The sequence below is a fragment of the Dendrobates tinctorius genome, unplaced genomic scaffold, assembly GCF_039654945.1.
Source record: "Dendrobates tinctorius isolate UK_male_01 unplaced genomic scaffold, ASM3965494v1 ptg000079l, whole genome shotgun sequence".
In the NCBI taxonomy this organism is placed as follows: Eukaryota; Metazoa; Chordata; class Amphibia; order Anura; family Dendrobatidae; genus Dendrobates; species Dendrobates tinctorius.
Window position 1 is genome coordinate 20,269,593 of NW_027361747.1, and position 23,161 is coordinate 20,292,753.

At 43.8% G+C, this 23,161-nt stretch overlaps 1 long non-coding RNA gene across 2 annotated transcripts in view; it reads left to right on the forward strand.

The window, feature by feature from the left end:
- LOC141096842 (uncharacterized) overlaps window positions 1-9,961 on the forward strand; it is a 36,370-nt gene extending 26,409 nt beyond the window's left edge. Inside the window, exon 3 of one of the 2 annotated variants that reach the window (XR_012233795.1) lies at window positions 9,564-9,961. This is a non-coding gene — a long non-coding RNA (uncharacterized lncRNA). The remainder of the gene's footprint in view (window positions 1-9,563) is intronic. The other variant, XR_012233794.1, reaches the window with a different exon arrangement.
- Window positions 9,962-23,161: the final 13,200 nt, after the last annotated feature.

Sequence of the window (23,161 nt, forward strand, 5' to 3'; positions counted from 1 at the left end):
GGATCCAAGAGGTAATGCCAAGGTGAGGAGACTTTTAAGCATAGCAATGCTCCTCTCGGAAATGAAATATGCAAATTGTCTCTTCAGAGAGGAAGAGGACTAGAACTCTAGTGCCACCTACAGGAAGTAGCAATTCTAAAAGTCAACAAGGTTTGTTAAAGGGTCGATTCTGTCATCTGCTTGTAATTTTAACAATTAATTCAGCAGAACCCTCATGATCCGGCTGAATACCACCCTTACGTATAGTCCAGACCTGGCAATGCTTGTCTAATTTGTGCCTTTGTTATAATGTCTCTGAACACATTGGCCATATATCCTAAAATATTTGAAGTAGTAGAGATTAGAGTTGAGCGAAACGGGTCGAAAAATTTCAAAAGTCGCCGACTTTTGGCAAAGTCGGGTTTCATGAAACGAAACCCGACCCTAGGATGAGGTCGGCCACGAGGTCGGCGACTTACGCGCCAAAGTCGCGTTTCAAAAGTTTGTTTAGCGCTCTTTTTCAGCCAATCAGGATCCACGGACACTGTGGGCAACGTGATGACATAGGCAGGGGTCACCACCATCTTTCAGAAGGGCATGCAAGTGATTGGCTTGCTTTGGTGGGCGTCACAGGGGGTATAAAAGGGCGTGCACGCCGACCGCCATCTTACTTCTGCCGATCTCAGTATAGGGAGAGGTTGCTGCTGATTCTGTAGGGAGAGCGTTAGGCAGGGAAGAAGACAAAAAAACTGCTTCTGCTGCTAGCGATTTGGCCTGCACAACACACCAGTCACTGTGTGTGCAGTGCAAGGGGAGGCTATATAGTGGTGTATCAGTGGTGTTGGTTGTTGGGCTGCCTTCTAAGGCTTCATGACATTCCTGCATTGCTGTTTACCCACTGCTCTGCAAACTGCTTTTTTAAAAGCAATCCCAATTTTTTTTTTTTTTGTCCTGCTGAGAAGAAAAAAAAACTGCTTCTGCTGCTAGCAATTTGGCCTGCACAACACACCAGTCACTGTGTGTGCAGTGCAAGGGGAGGCTATATTGTGGTGTATCAGTGGTGTTGGTTGTGGGGCTGCCTTTTAAGGCTTCCTGACAGGCTGGCATTGCTGTTTACCCACTGCTCTGCAAACTGCTTTTTTAAAAGCAATCCAATCTCCCTTATCCTCTAGTCACTTTTGTCACAGCTGTGCCATCGAGCCTGTGACATAGCGCTCAGATATCAGTGGGCCTCACACAATCCAAAAGTGTCCAGTGTCCACAAGTGTCTGCAGAAATTCAAAATCTCCCTTATCCTCTCGTCACTTTGGTCACAGCTGTGCCATCGAGCCTGTCACATAGCGCTCAGATATTCATTGGGCCTCACACAATCCAAAAGTGTCCAGTGTCCAAAAGACCTTTAGCCGAGGGAAAAATCTGAAAAATTTGAATACCAGTTGCATGCTTAGACATTTAACCAGCATGCACTTGCAAGCGTGGACACAACACCAAACCTCAAGTGCCACATGTGCAACTGATCACAACGAAGGTAGTCAGCAACGCTACATTGTTTCCCCCACTGTAAGCCCACCGGTTAGCACAGCAGCAAATGTTGAGGTGTCGTTGCAAGGCCACAGCAGTCAGGGAATCCCACTGTTATATCAACGAAAGACTGATTCTAGGCCATCAGAAAGAACACCAACTCCATCACCATCAACCCTCTCTCAGTCCGCCCTGTCCACCGCTACTTCCACCATATGCAGCTCTCAAGTCCAGCTCACCCTCCCAGACACTATGAGTAGGTCAAGAAAGTACTCAGTCTCTCATCCGCGTACACTGGGTTTGAACGCCCACATTGCCAAACTAATCTCGTTTGAGATGATGCCCTTTCGGTTGGTGGAAAGCACAGCTTTCCGCGAACTCATGGCCTATGCAGTACCACGCTATGACCTACCCAGTCGCCACTTCTTCTCTCGCAAAGCCATCCCAGCCCTCCACCATCATGTGAAAGACCGCATTGTCCATGCACTCAAGCAGTCAGTGAGCGGAAAGGTGCACCTCACAACTGATGCATGGTCCAGTCGGCATGGCCAGGGCCGTTACGTGTCCATCACTGCGCACTGGGTTAATGTGGTGGATGCAGGGTCCACAGGGGACAGCGGTGGAGGGACAGTGCTGCCTAGCCCACGGTATAGGAAACAGTTGGCTGTAGGCGTTCGACCCTCCTCCTCCAGAAGCGAAAGCTCGTCCACAGAGCGCAGTCGTACGAGCACTCCATCTGCAGCTGCCACTGTTGCACACGATGTGTCCCCCTATCGAGCAGCTAGTGGAAAGCGTCAGCAGGCTGTGTTGCAGATGATGTTTGGGCGACAGACACACCGCCGAAGTGCTGGCCGAGTACTTGAAGCGACAAACTGAGTCATGGCTGGGCAGTGTACATCTTGAGGCAGGCAAGGTAGTTAGTGATAACGGCCGTAATTTTGTGGCAGCCATAGCCCTTTTAAAACTCAGCCATATACCTTGCTTGGCTCACACCTTGAACCTGGTGGTGCAGTGCTTCCTCAAAAATTATCCGGAGTTAACAGCCCTGCTCCAGAAGGTGCGAAGACTGTGCGCGCACATCCGCCGGTCGCCTGTACACTCCGTTCGTATGCAGAAGCTGCAGCGATTGCTCCACCTTCCCAACCACCGCCTCATTATCGACATTGCAACAAGGTGGAACTCCACCCTGCACATGGTGGAGCGGCTGTGCGAGCAGAGGCAGGCCATAATGCATTTGTGGGAGGATACACGGCCAGGCACTTTGAGAGCAGACATGGAGTTGACAGGTGTGCAGTGGTCGAAGCTGAAAGACCTCTGTAAAGTCCTTCAGTGTTTTGAGGAATGCACACGGCTGGTAAGCGCAGACGACGCCATCCTAAGCATGAGCATCCCACTTATGCGTCTGCTCATGCAAACTTTGACGCACCTTAAGGAGCAGGCGTCTGCAGCCAATGGTGATGAGGAGGAAGAGGAGGAGGGAATCCTTGATGACATTCAGCCATTGTCTGCTCAGGGACCTCTCCTGGACGAGGTGGAGGAAGAGGAGGAGGAGGAGGATGATGGGGATGATTACTTAGGGGAGGAGGATGCATCTCGTGGGGCAAGTGAAAATGTTGGCGTGGCAAGGTCTGGTACAGGGTTTGTGCGTGACTGGAGGGATGTGGATTTGCCAGAAAGTGCTCCTCCAACCAGCACTCGCAGTGCATCATTGACACCGGGAACATTGGCCCACATGTCAGATTATGCCTTGCAGATCCTAAAAAGGGACCCACGCATTGCCAAAATGATGAACGATGACGACTACTGGTTGGCCAGCATCCTGGATCCACGCTATAAAGGCAAATTACAAAACATCATGCCACTGGAGAACCTTGACCTAATATTGGCTAATAAACAAGCAACTCTGGTAAATCGGTTGCTTGAGGCATTCCCAGCACACAGCAGCGGTGATGGTTCTCACACGAGCCGTACGGGCCGGGGGCAGCTTGGCAGAGGTGTTCGTGGTGCACACAGCAGAAGTGGCGTTGGAGACAGGGGTTTCATGACAATGTTGTGGACTGATTTTTCAAGTACCGCTCACACAACTGGTAATACTGCATCGATGGAAAGTGACAGGAGACAGCAGTTGTCAACTATGGTTACAAACTACTTTTCCTCCCATATCGATGTTCTTCCACACAGGTCATTCCCCTTTGACTATTGGGCCGCTAAACTGGACACCTGGCCTGAATTGGCACAATATGCCTTACAGGAGCTCGCTTGCCCTGCTGCAAGTGTGCTATCGGAAAGAGTCTTCAGTGCAACTGGATCAATCCTGACAGAAAAAAGGACCCGTCTGTCAACCCAAAATGTGGATGATCTAACCTTCATTAAAATGAACCACGCATGGGTTTCCAAGGATTTTGTCCCACCTTCCTCTGATGACACATAGGGTGACATAAAAATGGCTTGCTTTGGTCCACCTCTTCCTGGGACTTGACCTATTTCACCTTTTGCATCAGCTGAATGTCCAACATCAACATATGCCACTTTCTAAAACTCCCTAACTGTGCTGCCTCCCCCCCCCCATGGCCGGGGTCACCACCTAGCGCACAACACCGTGCGAGTGCCGTTGCCCTGGACAGGTGGGTAGGCCGACTCTTGGGCGCGGGCACTGGTACAGGGTCCTTCATAGTGCAATCAAGTGTCTCTGACGGTGGTGGTGCACACCCGCTGTCAGACACACCGCCGTACTATGAGGGGCCCAGTGCCAGTACCGACGCCCACGAGTGGGCCCCCCTTGCTTGGGCAGGGCCCCAGCATTTGCAATCTTTACCTCTCCCTGCTCCTCCGCTGTGTAGTCTGGGCCGTCAAATCCATACTGTGCCTGACACCGTCTGAGCCTGCCTCCTGAGACATATATTTTGAATGTGTACGCTATCCATACATGTTATCCGGGGATACGGTACCCTTTCTAACCTTTGTGCAATCACGTGCAATCCATTCTGGGCCTAACACCGTCTGAGCCTGCCTCCTGAGACATATATTTTGAATTTGTACGCTATCCATACATGTTATCCGGGGATACGGTACCCTTTCTCACCTTTGTGCAATCACGTGTAATCCATACTGGGCGTGAGAACGGCTGGCGAGCTGTTAAGCAAGCTACAGCACCTGTGGTTTGCACACGTAAGTTTTTCATTTTTTCAGGAATGACGGTTAGGCCTAATTCCGGAACTGCGGTTGACCTGCACTTACTGGGAAATCATTGTTCGCAGGTAATAATTGTAATCAGTGATCCTTATCACTAACGTTGTTCAGCGGTTTATCTGCACCTGTAAGCGACAAACGCTGGCCTTTTCAGTGTAGCGCACATGCAGCCACGGACATGTAAGGGCATGACACACCAGTTATTGGCCAATCTCATGTGCCAGAGCCTCACGTGTCTCTCTAGTAAGCCGGGCTCGGACCGCGGGGCATGACGGAGTCTCGTTCGTTAACGGAATTAAGCTTGCAATGTGTGCATCTGTTCTGTAGCTGGCATGGTTGAGGTTTCCCAGGTGGAGTCGAATTTAACCGTAGGCTCCACTCCTGGTGGTGCCCTTCTGGACATTCCTTTAAGGTTCAGCTTTGCAACCATACTGCCCACGTAAAACAAACACTTTGCCTTCATGAACGCTGTTTGGAGGGTCATGACTCGTGGGAATAACGCCGCCCAATCAGTTAACCTGCTAGAGAGATCCTTCGTTGCTCCCAAGCATGACATCACACTCCCTAGGAAGAAGGTAATGCCACTGTGGCGACCGTACTCCTGGGGGCGACACAAGTGCACTGATGCCCAGCCACTGCTCGATGAATCTGCTGGTACATTGACCCAGACCACTACATTCCCCTCGCACGCTACACGACCTGAATCTGACCCTGATGAAACTCAGGTTACCCTTCCCATATACAGTTCCATCTTACACGGTGACAAAGAGGAAGCTGCAGATGAAAGTGCAGGTTCGGCCCACCCGCCATCAGACACACCACCGTACTATCAGGGGCCCTGTGCCAGTGCCGTCGCCAACGAGTGGGCCCCCCCTGCTTGCTCAGGATCACAGCACTTGCAAAGTTTGAAATACTGTGCAGTGAGATGGAAGATGGGGACGACGAGGAATCCAGACAAGTACAGGGATTCCCTAGCGAGGAGACTTATTTGATTGTTTTCAATGTTGGGACAGCAATTTTTGGGGAGCACTATACTCTGGAGAATGATAGATGGGGCCCACCATACACTGGAACATTCCAAAGGTGGACATCAGACACTGGAGCAGCTTTTACAGGGCCCATTATACACTAGAGCATTAGAAATGGGGCCCATTATGTTTGGAGCATTATTTGGGCCCATAAGACAGTGGAGCTTCATCCATGGGGACCAACATATACTTTAGCATTATGTGGAGCTCATCATATACTGTTTCAAACATTATATGGGACCAATGATTCTGTATGGAGAAATAGATGGGCCTCGTCATGAGATGTAAAAAGTGAGGTATTTTTCATTGTACTATACCGCTATTTCTCTGCCGTATTGGAGCATGATGAGTTGTGGTATGTGTTAAAGGGGCGCTCTTTCGCCCAGGGCACATGAAAACCTGCAGCCAGCCCTCCCCCCCCCCCCCCCCCACAACTTTAGCCAAATAACCCCCATTTTTCAGTGCGTAACTTGTATTATGAAGTTAATTAAGGTTGACAAGCTTAAGTAAGAAGAATTGATGCTTTTGGCATTCAAATGGGCACTGTAGGTGTGTTTCCTGTCCTCCTCTCACTGCCGACTTTTATTCCCCATTGACTTACATTGGGTTTCGTGTTTCGGGACGACCCCGACTTTTCCCTATAATCGGACGATCTTGCTCGACCCGACTTTTGGAAAAGTCGGGTTTCACGAAACGAAACGCGACCCTAAAAAACCAAAAGTCGCTCAACTCTAGTGGAGATAATAGCGAAGAAAATATTCAGGTACCTATGTAGGAGGGAGAGTCCCCGCTGTGTAACCGGGCCGGAACCAAGGGGACTGTCGCCAAAGTTCCTAGGGGGACTGCTTCCGGGGGACATAATTAGAGAACGGACTGGAGAGAATTCTAGAAGAAGTGGGGGCAGAGCCGATATAAAAGGAGCTGTGGACGCCAGCAGGGGGCACTCGACAGAACGGGAGAGAAGGAGCAGGATGACTAGAGGGCGCCAGAGAGCCAGAGCTAGAAGGGTTGAGCGGCAACTAGAGGGACTGGAGAGAGACTCACCACAGACAGGAAGGAGGTGACACCGAACCGTCCAGCAGAGGGACACCGACTGCACGACCGCGTTTCCCGCGGCCGCCACAGTCCGACTCCAGCCTGTGGCTGCGGCCTGCCTGCTGCCACCCCAGTTGCCGCAGGCTGACTCCAGCCCGCGGCTGCGGCCGTTGTTGCCCAACTTCAGCCTGCGGCTGCGGCCTGCCCGTCATCACCCGTTGCCGCTGCCCGACTCCAGCCCGCGACTCTGGCCTGTCCGCTGCCAACTGCGGCCGCTGCTGCCTGGCCCCAGCCCGCGGTTGCGGCTTGCATGCCCTGGGCCCCAGCCAACGCCATCCCGCCTCCGCCGGAAGGCGGAACACAGGAGAACTCTTCAGGGGCCTGTTGTGCCCATACTCCACTTGGGCGTAGGCATGCCAGAAGCCTGCGTCAGATCCACGTCAGCTGGGCCCAGCGGCTAAGACGCCGAAGAGACACCGACCACCACTCTGCCGGACGTCAGAGGAGGATAAGTGACACGTTGTAGTTAATAACCTGTAGTTTCTGGACCCGTAGTTGGTCATACCGCGGCCCTATAGTTACAGGTCTCTACCGGGTAGTCGTGATCGTGTTACCTGTGTATTATTGTTTTGATCCCTGCGAGGATAACTGTTGTTAGCTTGCCGGTTACTCAAGATAGCCACTATAGATATAAATATATATATATATAAAAGTTACATCCTAAGTTCACTCCGACTCCCGTCTCGTCACTGCATCCCGCGTACCTGCGAGTACTACACCTAAATAGCATTTTAAGTTGTTTTCTATTCAACTCCTAGAATAATTTGCCTCCACTTGTGATCTAATGCATACTTTTGCCCAGACCCTGGCTATTCCATATGCACTGTGTTACCTGTTCTTCAGTCACAGTGGCAGAATCTAACATCAGGAATAGCTAAGCTTTCTATAAAAATCTAATTGATGAGATAAACACTGCCATCTACTGGTGGACTTATGTACCACATTAGAATGCAAACGTGTATGTGGGACATTCAGATCACCCAGATCATATTGGACGCCTTTGAAATATGGTGCTGGAGATGAATGCTATCAATATCATGGATGGCAACAAGAGCAAACAATCAATGTTGGAGCAAATCAAGCCAGACATGTTACTCGAAGCACGGACCACCAAGCTACGACTTGCCTACTTTGGACAAATCATATGAAGAAAGCAATCACTGGAGAAGGACATAGAATCATAGAATCGTAGAGTTGGAAGGGACCTCCTGGGCCATCTGGTCCAACCCCCTGCTCAAAGCAGGCTTCGCTAAATCATCCCAGTCAGATGTCTGTCCAGCCTCTGTTTGAAGACTTCCATTGAAGGAGAACTCACCACTTCTCGTGGCAGCCTGTTCCACTCATTGATCACTCTAACTGTCAAAAAGTTTTTTCTAATATCTAATCTGTGTCTCCTCCCATTCAGTTTCATCCCATTGCTTCTAGTCTTTCCTTGTGCAAATGAGAATAAAGATGATCCTTCTACAATGTGACAACCCTTTAGATATTTGTAGACAGCTATTAAGTCTCCTCTCAGTCTTCTCTTTTGCAAACTAAACATTCCCAAATCCTGCAACCTTTCCTCATAAGACAGGGTTTGCAGACCGTTCATCATTCTGGTCGCTCTTTTCTGAACTTGCTCCAGTTTGTTGATGTGTTTTTTAAAATGTGGTGCCCAAAACTGGACACAATATTCCAGATGAGGTCTGACCAAAGAGGAGTAGAGGGCAATAATGACTTCATGTGATCTAGACTGTATGCTTCTGTTAATACATCCTAGAATTGCATTTGCCTTTTTTGCTGCTGCATCACACTGTTGACTCATATTCAGTCTGTGATCTATTAGTATACCCAAGTCTTTTTCACATGTGCTGTTGCTTAGCCCTATTCCTCCCATTCTGTATATGCTTTTTTCATTTTTATTGCCCAGATGTAGTACTTTGCATTTTTCCCTGTTAAAAACCATTCTGTTAGTTGCTGCCCACTGCTCCAGTTTATTTATATCTTTTTGAATCCTCTCTCTCTCTTCTCTATTATTAGCTATCCCTCCTAGCTTTGTGTCATCAGCAAATTTAATCAGTTTACCCTCAATTCCTTCATCTAAATCGTTGATAAAGATGTTGAACAATACAGGGCCCAGGACAGAGCCCTGTGGTACCCCACTTGAGACATTCTTCCAACTGGATGTGCAGCCATTTACGACCACTCTTTGGGTCCGATCACTAAGCCAGTTATGAATCCACCTAACAGTTGCCTTGTCCATTCCATACTTAGTCATTTTTTCAATAAGGATTGTATGAGATACTTTGTCAAATGCTTTGCTGAAGTGAAGATATACTATATCTACAGCATTTCCTTGATCCACCCAATCAGTGATTCCGTCATAGAAGGAAATTAAGTTAGTCTGACATGACTTATTAGTTACAAACCCATGCTGACTCTGTTTAATCACTTCATTTTTATCCAGGTACTGACATACATGTTGTTTAATAATTTGTTGAAAGATCTCTCCTGGTATAGAAGTCAGACTCACCGACCTATAGTTGCCTGGGTCCACCTTCTTCCCCTTTTTGAAGATAGGAACAACATTTGCTCTTCTCCAGTCTTCTGGGACTTCTCCTGTTCTCCAAGAATTTTCAAAGATTATAGAGAGGGGTTCAAAAATTTCTTCTGCTATCTCCTTCAGCACTCTGGGGTGTAATTCATCTGGACCTGGAGACTTGAATTCATTTAGGTTAGCTATGTGTTTCCTCACTATCTTTCTGTTTATAGATATCCTGGATTCTTCTATTCCGTTAATAGGACAGTGAAGAACAGTTGATGTTACAACATCATCTGCAGAATAGAATGAACAAGGCAAAGAGGAAGACCAGCAACCTGATAGCTTGATACAATCAAGATAACGGTGGAGAAGACCCTGGTGGACCTATACAGATTTGCACAAGAACTATCGTTCTACAGAGCGTTCATCCGTCAAGTCGTCATTGCTCAAGATTGCGCTGATGGTCGTTATAAAAAATGGTTTAAAGGGAATCTCGCCACAGATTTTCACTTTCCAAACTATGTGCAGGTGCATCTCACAAAATTAGAATATCATCAAAAAGTTAATTTATTTCAGTTCTTCAATACAAAAAGTGAAACTCATATTATATAGCGTCATTACAAAGTGATCGGTTTCCAGTGTTTATTTCTGTTAATGTTGATGATTATGGCTTACAGCCAATGAAAGCCCAAAAGTCATTATCTAAGTAAATTAGAATACTTTATAACACCAGCTAGAAAAAATGATTTTAAAATCCAAAATTTTGGCCTACTGAAATGTATATTTAGTAAATGCACCCAATACTTGGTCGGGGCTCCTTTTGCATCAATTACTGCATCAGTGCGTCGTGGCATTGCTGAGGTGTTATGGAAGCCCAGGTTGCTTTGATAGCAGCCTTCAGCTCGTCGGCATTGTGGGGTCTGGTGTCTCTCATCTTCTTCTTGACAATACCTCATAGATTCTCTATGGGGTTAAGGTCAGGCGAGTTTGCTGGCCAATCAAGCACAGTGATACTGTTGTTTGTAAACCATGTATTGGTACTTTTGGCAGTGTGCACAGGTGCCAAGTCCTGCTGGAGAATGAAATTTCCATCTCCAAAAAGCTTGAAGGCAGAGGGAAGCATGAAGTGCTCTAAAATTTCCTGGTAGACGGCTATGCTGATTTTGGTCTTGATAAAACACAGTGGACCTACACAATCAGATGACATGGCTCCCCAAACCATCACTAATTTTTAAAAAATTTTAAAAGTTCAAATTGCCCCCCTTTAGCCCCATTCAAAATAAAACAATAAAAAACCCAAACATACACATATTTGATATCACTGTGTTCAGAATCACCCGATCTATCAATATAAAAAAAAGCATTAACCTCATAGCATAACGAGAAAAAAAGTAAAAACGCCAGAATTAAGTTTTTTTGGTCGCTGCAACATTTCATTAAAATGCAATAACGGGCGATCAAAAGAACATATCTGCTCAAAATGGTATAATTAAAAACACCAGGTTGGCACGCAAAAAATAAGCCCTCACCCAACCCGAGATCAGAAAAAATGGAGATGCTACCGGTATCGGAAAATGGCGCAATTTTTTAAAAAATAATCTTTGGAATTTTTTTTGACCACTTAAATAAAAAAGAACCTGGACATGATTGGTGTCTATGAACTCGTAATGACCTGGAAAATCATAATGGCAGGTCAGTTTTAGCATTTAGTAAACACAGTAAAAAAGACAAACAAAAAACAATTGTGGAATTGCTCTTTTTTTGCAATTTCACCGCACTTGGAATTTTTTTCCCCATTTTCCAGTACATGATATGTTAAAACCAATGGTGTCGTTCAAAGTACAACTCATCCTGCAGAAAAGAAGCCCTCACATGGCCATATTGACGTAAAAATAAAAAAGTTATGGCTCTGGGAAGAAGGGGAGCAAAAAATGAAAGCGACAAAACGAAATACCTCCGGTCAAGAAGGGGTTAAAGGTAATCTCTCAGCAGAGTTTCACCTTCCAAACTATGTATATGTGCATACTATCAAAGGAGAAACAAAGAGTCCAAAAATTGCCAAATAATTATAAAATGATAATATTTATTGAAAAATAAACCACTAATTTCCACATAGAGATTTTATAATATTATTCAGAAAATGAAGTATATGGATCTCATTGACACTGTGACTAAATCCTTGGAAACAAAAAAATGACCAAAGGATACAGGTCAGGACATATATATATATATATATATATATATATAATGCCACATAGAAATCAAGGGATATTGCAAAGAAATTATATCCATAAAGTATCCCCAAATATTGGGTGCATATATCTCAACAATATAGTGAATTTAAAAATAGTGCATCCATATTAATAATTTATCAATCACTATATAACTCCGTGCAAATAGTCATTAATGATGTACCAAAAAGTAATTAAATAAAAGGGAATAATTACCCATAAGTGTAGAAATCCTGCCTGGATCCCGGTCACCTTACGCCAACGTGCGTTTTGCTTTAAATTGTTACCGCTTCCTCAGGGGGTGTGGCTTAATCAGGATCTCAGTCAGGTTTAAATAGTGGATACATCCGGTCACATGACCACATCAAAAAGTGCATGTGCGCATGCGTGAAACGCAAATATACTTCCTCCCTGCGTGTCAAGCCTCAGATCAGACTCAAGAATCCCGGTCACGTGAGCGGGCCAGCGCCACACCCACACAATGCGACACAGGTCAATTGCTGAAAAGGAAGTGAAACGGGTTTCTTTTAATGTCTGTGTCCGCATATGTTAAGAATGTGTGCATAGTTTAAAGTCACAACGTGCAAAATGAATTAATATCCAAAATCTACCGTGCCGTATATTAAATAAGATATAATTTCCCAAAAACTATGAATAATAGTTAGAACAGCCCACTTGCATGAAAGAACTAATCAACAATATTACCATAATACACATAAATAAAATGACAATGATTTTGATAGAAAAATACACATAGAAAAATACTGTTGCCACAAACAATGGAAATAATAGATGGGGGAGAAATGAAATATAAAGCCATAGAAAATTTCATCAATCAATAAATATACATATGCTAAATATCATACATGACCATAACTCATTATATTTAAAGTCAAAATAAATAAATATATCCAATTGGTCACATGCTGGAGAATTTAGTACATCCTCTCATTGATGGATAATTCCTTCCATGTTGTTCTTCATCTCTCTTCCTCATGTTTCATGTGAATATCCCCAATATCACAGACCATGTGAATATGGCCAACAGTACTACACATGGAAAGATAATTAAAAAACACAACTGAGATTCCTAATTAAAATACACTAATGGTGCCTAGGTAGAGATAACCTAAAACACTGAAAGGGCCCCTTCAATGAAGAGTTATTATAAAAAGAAAGAAAATCCCTGTGCCTCATTGAGTCCCATGGTAGTCATCGTGCCCAGTGTGGTAATCCATCGGCATTCCCTCTGTGCAAGGAGGCGTTTGACATTGCCCCCCTAATACCTCACTGGACACGATCGATCCCCCTAACCGAGAGGAACTTGGGATTACACGTGGAATTGTTTAAAATGACGTAACTTTTTCAGTAGTGTCCCTACAGCCTCCTATGCAGAATATGATGCTCCCATATACACAGTATATTTTATAGCTCTATGTATAGTATAATGTCCTCATATTCCCCTATACACACTATGATACCTCATAGCCCCGTATACTGTACACAGTGTGCAGAATTATTAGGCAAGTTGTATTTAAGAGGATTCTTTTTATTATTGAATAACAACTATGTTCTCAATCAACCCAAAAGACTCATAGATATCAAAGCTTAATATTTTTGGAAGTTGGAGTGGGTTTTTTAGATTTGGCTATCTTAGGAGGATGATATCTGTTTGTGCAGGTAACTATTACTGTGCAGATTTATTAGGCAACTTACTAAAAACCAAATATATACCCATCTCACTTGTTTATTTTCACCAGGTAAACCAATAGAGCAACACAAAATTTAGAATTAAAGATTTCTGACATTCAAAAACAAAAAAAAAATAAAAAATCTGTGACCAATATAGCCACCTTTCTTTACGATGACACTCAAAAGCCTTCCATCCATAGATTCCTGTCAGTTGCTTGATCTGTTTACGATCAACATTGCGTGCCGCAGCCACCACAGCCTCCCAGACACTGTTCTGAGAGGTGTACCATTTTCCCTCCCAGTAGAGCTCACATTTTATGAGGGCCCACAGGTTCTCTATGGGGTTCAGATCAGGTGAACAAGGGGGCCATGTCATTATTTTTTCTTCTTTTAGACTTTTACTGGCCAGCCACGCTGTAGAGTATTTGGATGCATGTGATGGAGCATTGTCCTGCATAAAAATCATGTTTTTCTTGAACGATACCGACTTCTTCCTGTACCACTGCTTGAAGAAGGTGTCTTCCAGAAACTGGCAGTAGGTCTGGGAATTGAGCTTCACTCCATCCTCAACCCGAAAAGGTCCCACAAGTTCATCTTTGATGATACCAGCCCATACCAGTACCCCACCTCCACCTTGCTGGCGTCTGAGTCGGAGTGGAGCTCTCTGCCCTTTACTGATCCAGCCTCGGGCCCATCCATCTGGCCAATTAAGAGTCGCTCTCATTTCATCAGTCCATAAAACCTTATAAAAATCAGTCTTAAGATATTTCTTGGCCAAGTCTTGACGTTTTATCTTATATTTCTTGTTGAAAGGTGGTCGTTTTTCAGCCTTCATTACCTTGGCCATGTCCCTGAGTATGGCACACCTTGAGCTTTTTGATACTCCAGTAACGTTGCAGCTCTGAAATATGGCAAAACTGGTGGCAAATGGCATCTTGGCAGCTTCACGCTTGATTTTCCTCTATTCATGGGCAGTTATTTTGCGCCTTTTTTTTATCAGGATGCTTCTTGCGACCCTGTTGGCTATTTGCCATGAAATACTTGATTGTTCGGTGATCACGCTTCAAAAGCTTGGCAGTTTCAAGACTCCTGCATCCCTCTGCAAGACATCTCATATTTTTTGACTTTTCAGAGTCTGTCAAATCTCTCTTCTGACCCATTTTGCCAAAGGAAAGAAAGTAGCCTAATAATTAAGCACACCTTATATAGGGTTTTGATGTCATTAGACCACACCCCTCCTCATTACAGAGATGCAAATCACCTGATTTACATAATTGGCATTTGGCTTTCAAGCCTATACAGCTTGGAGTAGGACAACATGTATAAAAAGGATGATGTGATCAAAATACTCATTTGCCTATTAATTCTGCACACAGTGTATATGGTATTATGGCACCACAGAGTCTTATACACAGTATATTGCTTCATAGCCCATGTACACAGAATGATGGCACTACAGCCACTTATACATAGTATACTGCCGCATAGTTCACTATAAACAGTATGATAGCACGAAAGTCCCCAATTAATAGCATAATAATTATATAGCCCTGTATACACTGTATGATAGTATGATGACCCCATAGACACTTCCCGCAGTATAATACTGTCTATAAAGAGTATGATGGCACCACAGCACCCCTAAACACAGTATAATTCCCCCCATTGTCTATATACAATATAATGTCCCCACATCACCCCTATACGAAGTATAATGCCCAAAAAGCCCTCTATGAACAGTAGAATGTCCACTACAGCAATATATACACAGTGTAATATCCCCTACAGTTCCCTGTATACAGTATAATGCCCCATAGCCCCTATACACAGTATGATTGCATCATACCCCTATGCACAGTATAATGCCTCCAAACCTCCCTATATACAGTATGATGGCACCACAGCCTACTATACACAGTATACTGCACCCACAGCTCTCTATTCACAGCACAACACTTCTATATACAGTGTGCCATCATGCTGCCAAAAGTCCCTGGAAATAGCCTGCTGGAATAAGCTGTGGAGCAGGCAGCCGATGACTCTCTGCTCTGCTGTAGCTGTTAGGTATTGCAGGCCGATGTGGTACACAGCTGGTCTGGCCTTGCTTCTAAGGGCCAACAAAATGTTGCCTCCCTGAGATTCACCCCACACTGCCACGTGAGTCATTATCCTCATATCTATTCATGGCAGAAGAGCCACTGCCATTGATTAATTGTTCACCAGCTATTTTGATCTCTATGAAAGCAGAAGTTTAGGCAGTTTTCTGGTCTGGAGCATTCAATGTTAATGAGTTACGACATCAACAATAATCTTAGAGAAACAATTGTTGCTGCCCATCAATCAGGAAAGGTTCTAAGGACATTTGCAAATAATGCTCCATATATAATGGGCCCCATATAATGCCCCATACAGAATGGACCCCATATATTGCTCTATATATAATGGGCCCAATATATTGCTCCAAATTCCGTAATTTCCCCCGGGATCAATAAAGTGTATCGTATCGTAGCGTGTAATGGGCCTCATATAATGCTCCATATATAATGGGCCCCATATAATGCTCCATATATAATGGGTCCCATATATTGCTCCATGCAAAATAGGCCCCATATATTGCTCCATATACAGTGGGCCCCGTATAATGCTTCAGTAGATGATGGGCCCCATATATTGCGCCATATATAATGGGCCCTGTATTATACTCCAAACATAAAAAAAATAAAAATGCAATACCTCTCCTTGCTGGCCACAGGTCCAGACTCCTCAGCATCGCCGTCTTCCAGCTCTCTGCACTGTGACTGTTCAGGGCGCTGTAGTGATGTCATTGCGCCCTTTGACCTGAAATGTCAGAGTCAGAAGTCACAGAAGACGCCGCAGCTGAGGAACCGGGAAATGTAAGTATTGCAAATATTGGGGCCTCAGCAAGCGGGGGTGGGGGCCTTGGCACCCATACTGCGCCGGTTCCCTGACCGCAAGTGGGTCCCCCTGCCTGCTCAAGACCTGGTGCTGACGCCAGCCCTGCATATATCATACGACACCAATGTGAATTAGGGCAGGGGATGACATGCCCTGACAGACACCCATCCCTAGGAAGCCATACAGAAGGAATACTTAGCTCAGAAAGGGGTGTCCTCTGTGCAAAATACAAAAATGTGTCATAATGAGAGGCTTAAATAAAGTAAATGATGTGGACTGAGGGGCAGTATGGCGCCCCCTATGCTTTTGAGATGACTGTTTGGACTAGAATATTCCAGCTCCTCTTCTTTATGGCCAGCTTCTACACAAAGCACTGGTTTACAACCTGGTCCATAGGTAACCATGGAGTCATAAATAGTCAGAGCCATATGTCACTGACTGAGCAAACAGATTGACTCCTACATGGGGTGCACCCTGCGTAATAGTGACCATCACATGTCCCTCTAGGTCGGCTCTGCTCAATCAGCTGTTCAGTGATCTGGTGTTTTGCTTTATGTCTGCTTTGTCCCAGTATCACTACTTTATCAGCAATTATATGCCACAAGCTGAATCATTTACATGATCCTGCTGTATACTATTAACGTGCCAGTCACATCGCTATTCTGAAAGGCTCGCACTATTATCCTGTTACCATAGTGGCACAATGGGCCGATGGAACAGCAGGAATAATAAAACATCTTGTCCTTTTATAAGAACTGGGATAGAACAAGCAAAACTTATCATTTCCACTTAGGTGTTATTTCCTGCAGTAACTTTTCAGTTCATGCAAATAATAGAATAATAGCAACCCATTAAATAACAACCCAATATATAGTGATTGCTTGTGTTATTACACATTACAATTAGAATTATTGCTAGGTCAGGGTCACACGACTGTAGGTTCTCTCATTCGAGAGAATTGGGGCAATTGTGCTAATGACACTCATATCAAAGCTTGATCAGAGTTTGATCCGAGTGTCATTCGATTCTCTCCGATGAGAAAATTGGAGTACACTGTGAGAAGGTGGAGAACAACATATGGATATCGGACTGCTTCCACATAGAAATCGCGGAAATCGGACTGCACTCATATGTCATCCGAGTGCAGTCTGATGTTTTCCACGCACCCATAGGATTGAATGGGTGCGTAGCATCGGATTTCAGAGTGAAATCACAGCATATTGCGATTTTTGTCACTGACAGATTCTGTCAGTGATAAAAATCAATAATCAGCACTGCTCCATTGAAGAATATTGGTCTGAGTCCGAGTGCTGTCCGATATTAAAATTAGATAGCACTCGTCCAATGTATATGGTGATGTGAGTGACACCTTATACAAAGTGACAAGTAACAAAAATAAATTAATATCAAGAATAAGACAAAAAGAAAGAGTAGCCTTGCCTGTAAAGGTCCCATACATACCCTTGGTGCCCACGAGGTAAGGGAGCCCACCTCCATGTCAAAAAACCGTTAGAATTCTGCATCATGATGAGCTATTAGAATACAAAAGGGTCCATATGTTGTTTTGTTAAAGGGGTCCTCTTCTGCCACCAGTGTTTGTCACTGTCCCCATATACATTACAGTGACATCATCTTAAACTGCCCACCAGACAGACCGACATTTCAAATTCAAGAGCACAATCATATTTTTTTTTCTATTGTAAGCCCTCCCCCGCAAAAAGAATAAAGGGGGATCTCATGGCAACACGGACCTTAGTACATATTGTAACGTTCCACACTGTCTGTGGACGGGGGTTACTCATGTTGCAGGTCTTGGAGGTAAACACTGGCACATTCAGGGTTAAAACAAGTCATAGTAACATAGTAACATAGTTTTGAAGGCTGAAGGCAGACCTTATGTCCACCTAGTTCAGCCTATTTTTAGTGCAGCTGTTCTGCATTGTTGATCCTGGGGAAGGCAAAAAACCCACAGAGTAGAAGCCAATTTTCTCCATAGGGAAAAAAATTCCTTCCCCTAAGCTGGGTCAACCATCTACCTATAATATTATGTTATTCGTAACCTTCTATACTGTTACTCACAAGAAAAGCATCCATTCCTTTCTTAAATTCATTCAGTGAGTTGGCCATCACCACTTCCTCAGGAAGAGAATTCCAGAGCCTCACTGCTCTTTCCATGAAGAACCTTCTTCTATGCTGGTGCAGAAATTGTCTTTCCTCCAAACGAAGAGAATGCCCCCTTGTTCTTGTCACAGTCCTTGGTACAAACAGTTCATTGGAGAGATCTCTGTATTGCCCTCTGATATACTTGTACATATATATTAAGTCTCCCCTAAGTCTTCTCTTTTCTAGAGTAAATAGACCTAATTTTGATAACCTTTCTGGGTATTGTAATGAACCAACTCCATTTATCATTTTAGTAGCCCGCCTTTGAACCCTTTCAAGTTCAGTAATGTCTTTCTTGAGCACCGGCGTCCAAAATTGCACACAATACTCCAAGTGTGGCCTGACGAGTGATTTGTACAGAGGGAGAATTATGTTTTCGTCTCGTGTCCCCAGACCTCTTCTAATGCATCCCATGACCCTATTTGCTTTGGTGGCAGCTGCCTGACACTGGGCACTCCAATTTAGCTTCTTATTGACTAAGATGCCTAAGTCTTTTTCCATGTCTGATTTCCCCAGCACTTTCCCATTTAGCAAGTAACTGTAGCATCTGTTTCTCCTTCCCATGTGCATAACCTTACACTTATCTGTGTTAAACCCCATTTGCCATTTTTCAGCCCAATTCTCCAATATACTCAAATATGTCTGTAGTTGCAAACTGTCCTCCTTTGTGGTAACTACCTTACATAGTTTTGTATCATCTGCAAACACTGATGTTTTACTGTGTAAGCCATCCACTAGATCATTAATAAATATATTAAATAGTAGGGGGCCCAATACAGAACCCTGTGGTACCCCACTAGTAACCCTGGCCCAATCTGAGTATGCCCCATTAATAACCACTCTTTGCTTTCTATTACTAAGCCAGCTACCTACCCATCTTCACACATTTTCCCCTAGCCCAAGCTTTCTCATCTTACTTACCAATCTTTTATGTGGGACAGTGTCAAATGCTTTAGAGAAGTCGAGATAAATGACATCCAATGATTCTCCTTGGTCCATTTGAGAGCTTACATCCTCATAGAAGCTGATCAGGTTAGTTTGACAGGAGCGACCCTTCATAAATCCATATTGATATGGAGTTAAACATTTATTAACATTGAGATATTCCATAATGGCATCCCTTAAAAACCCTTCAAAAATTTTACCCACATCAGATGTTAAGCTTACCGGCCTATAGTTTCCAGGTTCCCTTTTACACCCCTTTTTGAATATTGGTACCACATTTGCTTGCCGCCAATCTAAAGGAACAGACCCTGTTTCTATAGAGTCTTTAAATATAAGGATTAAAGGCCTGTCTATCACACTACTTAACTCCCTTAATACCCGAGGGTGAATGCCATCAGGGCCTGGTGATTTGTCAATTTTAATCTTACTAAGGTGGTTCTGCACTTCTTCCAGGGTTAAGCAGGTAATACTTAATAGGGAGTTTACATTATCGCTCTGCATTTCCCCCGGCAAATCCTTTTCCTGTGTGAACACTGTTGAGAAAAAAGTATTTAAAACATTTGCTTTTCCCACATCGCTCTCTATGATTTCACCCTCATTGTTCTTTAAAGGGCCGACACCATCAATTTTAATCAGTTTAATGTTTATATACAGTGGGGCAAAAAAGTATTTAGTCAGTCAGCAATAGTGCAAGTTCCACCACTTAAAAAGATGAGAGGCGTCTGTAATTTACATCATAGGTAGACCTCAACTATGGGAGACAAACTGAGAAAAAAAAAATCCAGAAAATCACATTGTCTGTTTTTTTTTCATTTTATTTGCATATTATGGTGGAAAATAAGTATTTGGTCAGAAACAAAATTTCATCTCAATACTTTGTGATATATCCTTTGTTGGCAATGATAGAGGTCAAACGTTTTCTGTAAGTCTTCACAAGGTTGCCACACACTGTTGTTGGTATGTTGGCCCATTCCTCCATGCAGATCTCCTCTAGAGCAGTGATGTTTTTGGCTTTTCGCTTGGCAACACGGACTTTCAACTCCCTCCAAAGGTTTTCTATAGGGTTGAGATCTGGAGACTGGCTAGGCCACTCCAGGACCTTGAAATGCTTCTTACGAAGCCACTCCTTCGTTGCCCTGGCGTTGTGCTTTGGATCATTGTCATGTTGAAAGACCCAGCCACGTTTCATCTTCAATGCCCTTGCTGATGGAAGGAGGTTTGCACTCAAAATCTCACGATACATGGCCCCATTCATTCTTTCATGTACCCGGATCAGTCGTCCTGGCCCCTTTGCAGAGAAACAGCCCCAAAGCATGATGTTTCCACCACCATGCTTTACAGTAGGTATGGTGTTTGATTGATGCAACTCAGTATTCTTTTTCCTCCAAACACGACAAGTTGTGTTTCTACCAAACAGTTCCAGTTTGGTTTCATCAGACCATAGGACAGTCTCCCAAAACTCCTCTGGATCATCCAAATGCTCTCTAGCAAACTTCAGACGGGCCCGGACATGTACAGGCTTAAGCAGTGGGACACGTCTGGCACTGCAGGATCTGAGTCCATGGTGGCGTAGTGTGTTACTTATGGTAGGCCTTGTTACATTGGTCCCAGCTCTCTGCAGTTCATTCACTAGGTCCCCCCACGTGGTTCTGGGATTTTTGCTCACCGTTCTTGTGATCATTCTGACCCCACGGGGTGGGATTTTGCATGGAGCACCAGATCGAGGGAGATTATCAGTGGTCTTGTATGTCTTCCATTTTCTAATTATTGCTCCCACAGTTGATTTCTTCACTCCAAGCTGGTTGGCTATTGCAGATTCAGTCTTCCCAGCCTGGTGCAGGGCTACAATTTTGTTTCTGGTGTCCTTTGACAGCTCTTTGGTCTTCACCATAGTGGAGTTTGGAGTCAGACTGTTTGAGGGTGTGCACAGGTGTCTTTTTATACTGATAACAAGTTTAAACAGGTGCCATTACTACAGGTAATGAGTGGAGGAAAGAGGAGACTCTTAAAGAAGAAGTTACAGGTCTGTGAGAGCCAGAAATCTTGATTGCTTGTTTCTGACCAAATACTTATTTTCCACCATAATATGCAAATAAAATGAAAAAAAAAAACAGACAATGTGATTTTCTGGATTTTTTTTCCTCAGTTTGTCTCCCATAGTTGAGGTCTACCTATGATGTAAATTACAGACGCCTCTCATCTTTTTAAGTGGTGGAACTTGCACTATTGCTGACTGACTAAATACTTTTTTTCCCCACTGTAATTAAAGAATAGTTTGGGGTTTGTTTTACTTTCCTTAGCAATGAGTCTCTCAGTTTCCACTTTTGCTAAATGTATTTGTTTTTTACACATTTTATTTTTTTCTCTATAACTTTTTAATGCTTCTTCATTGCCTTCTCGTTTTAGCTTCCTAAATGCCTTGTTCTTGTTATTTATTGCCCTTTTTACATCCTTATATAGCCACATTGGTGTTCTCCTGTTCCTAGTCCTTTTATTTCTGTACGGTATGGCTAGCTCGCAGTGGGTGTGTAAAACTGATTTAAATATTTCCCATTTATTTTCTTTGCTCCTATTTTTGAGGACATTGTCCCAGTCAATTCGGCGAAGGTCCTCTCTAAGCTGATCAAACTTTGCTTTCCTGAAATTCAGCATTTTCGTAACCCCCTTCCAGGGCACCTTACTGAAGGACAAGTGGAATTGTTTTATATTGTGGTCACTGTTCCCTAGGTGCCCATCGACTCGTACTTCTGTTATTCTATCTGGCCTGTTGCTTAAATTAAGTCCAGAAGGGCTGTCCCTCTAGTTGGGCCCTGCACAAGTTGTGACAGATAATTATCCTTGGTCACTGACAGAAATTGGTTTCTTTTCTGAGATTCGCAGGTTTCAGTTTCCCAGTCTATGTCGGGGTAGTTGAAGTCCCCATAATAATCACCTCATTGTGATTTGCTGCTTTGTCTATTTGTTTCAATAATACATTTTCTGTGGTTTCTGTTATATTTGGTGGCTTATAACAAACCCCTATGAGGATTTTATTACTTTTCCCTCCTTGTATCTCCACCCATAGAGACTCCACCTCTTCGTTTCCCTCTTGTATATCTTCTTAGTGTGGGCTTTAACCCCTTACCTACAATGGACGTAATATTCCGTCCATATGACCCTGGACCTAATTTCCATGGACGGAATATTACGTCATAGCGATCAGCAGCGCCCACGTGGTGAGCAATAACGTGCGATCAAAAAGACGCATATAAATATCCATGGTACCGCTGAAAACGTCATCTTGTCCCGCAAAAAACAAGCCGCCATACAGCATCATCAGCAAAAAAGTAAAAAAGTTATAGCTCGCAGAATAAAGTGATGCAAAAATAATTGTTTTATATAAAATTGTTTTCATTGCATAAAAGCGCCAAAGCATAAAAAAAGACCTAAATGAGGTATCGCTGTAACCGTACTGACCCGAAGAATAAAAGCGCTTTATTAATTTTACCGCACGCGGAACGGTGTAAACGCACCCCCCAAAAGAAATTCATGAAACTCTGGTTTTTGTTCATTCTGCGTCACAAAAATCGGAATAAAAAGCGATCAAAAGATGTCACGTGCCCGATCATGGTACCAATAAAAACGTCAAGTCATCCCGCAAAAAATAAGACCTCACATGACTAGGTGGGTCAAAATATGGAAAAATTATAGCTCTCAATATGTGGTGATGCAAAAACTATTTTTACAATAAAAGCGTCTTTTAGCGTGTGACAGCTGCCAAATATAAAAACCGCCATAAATAGTAAATGAAACCCCCCCCTGTTATCACCCCCTTAGTTAGGGAAAAATAATAAAATTAAAAGAAAATGTATTTATTTCTATTTTCCCATTAGGGTTAGGGC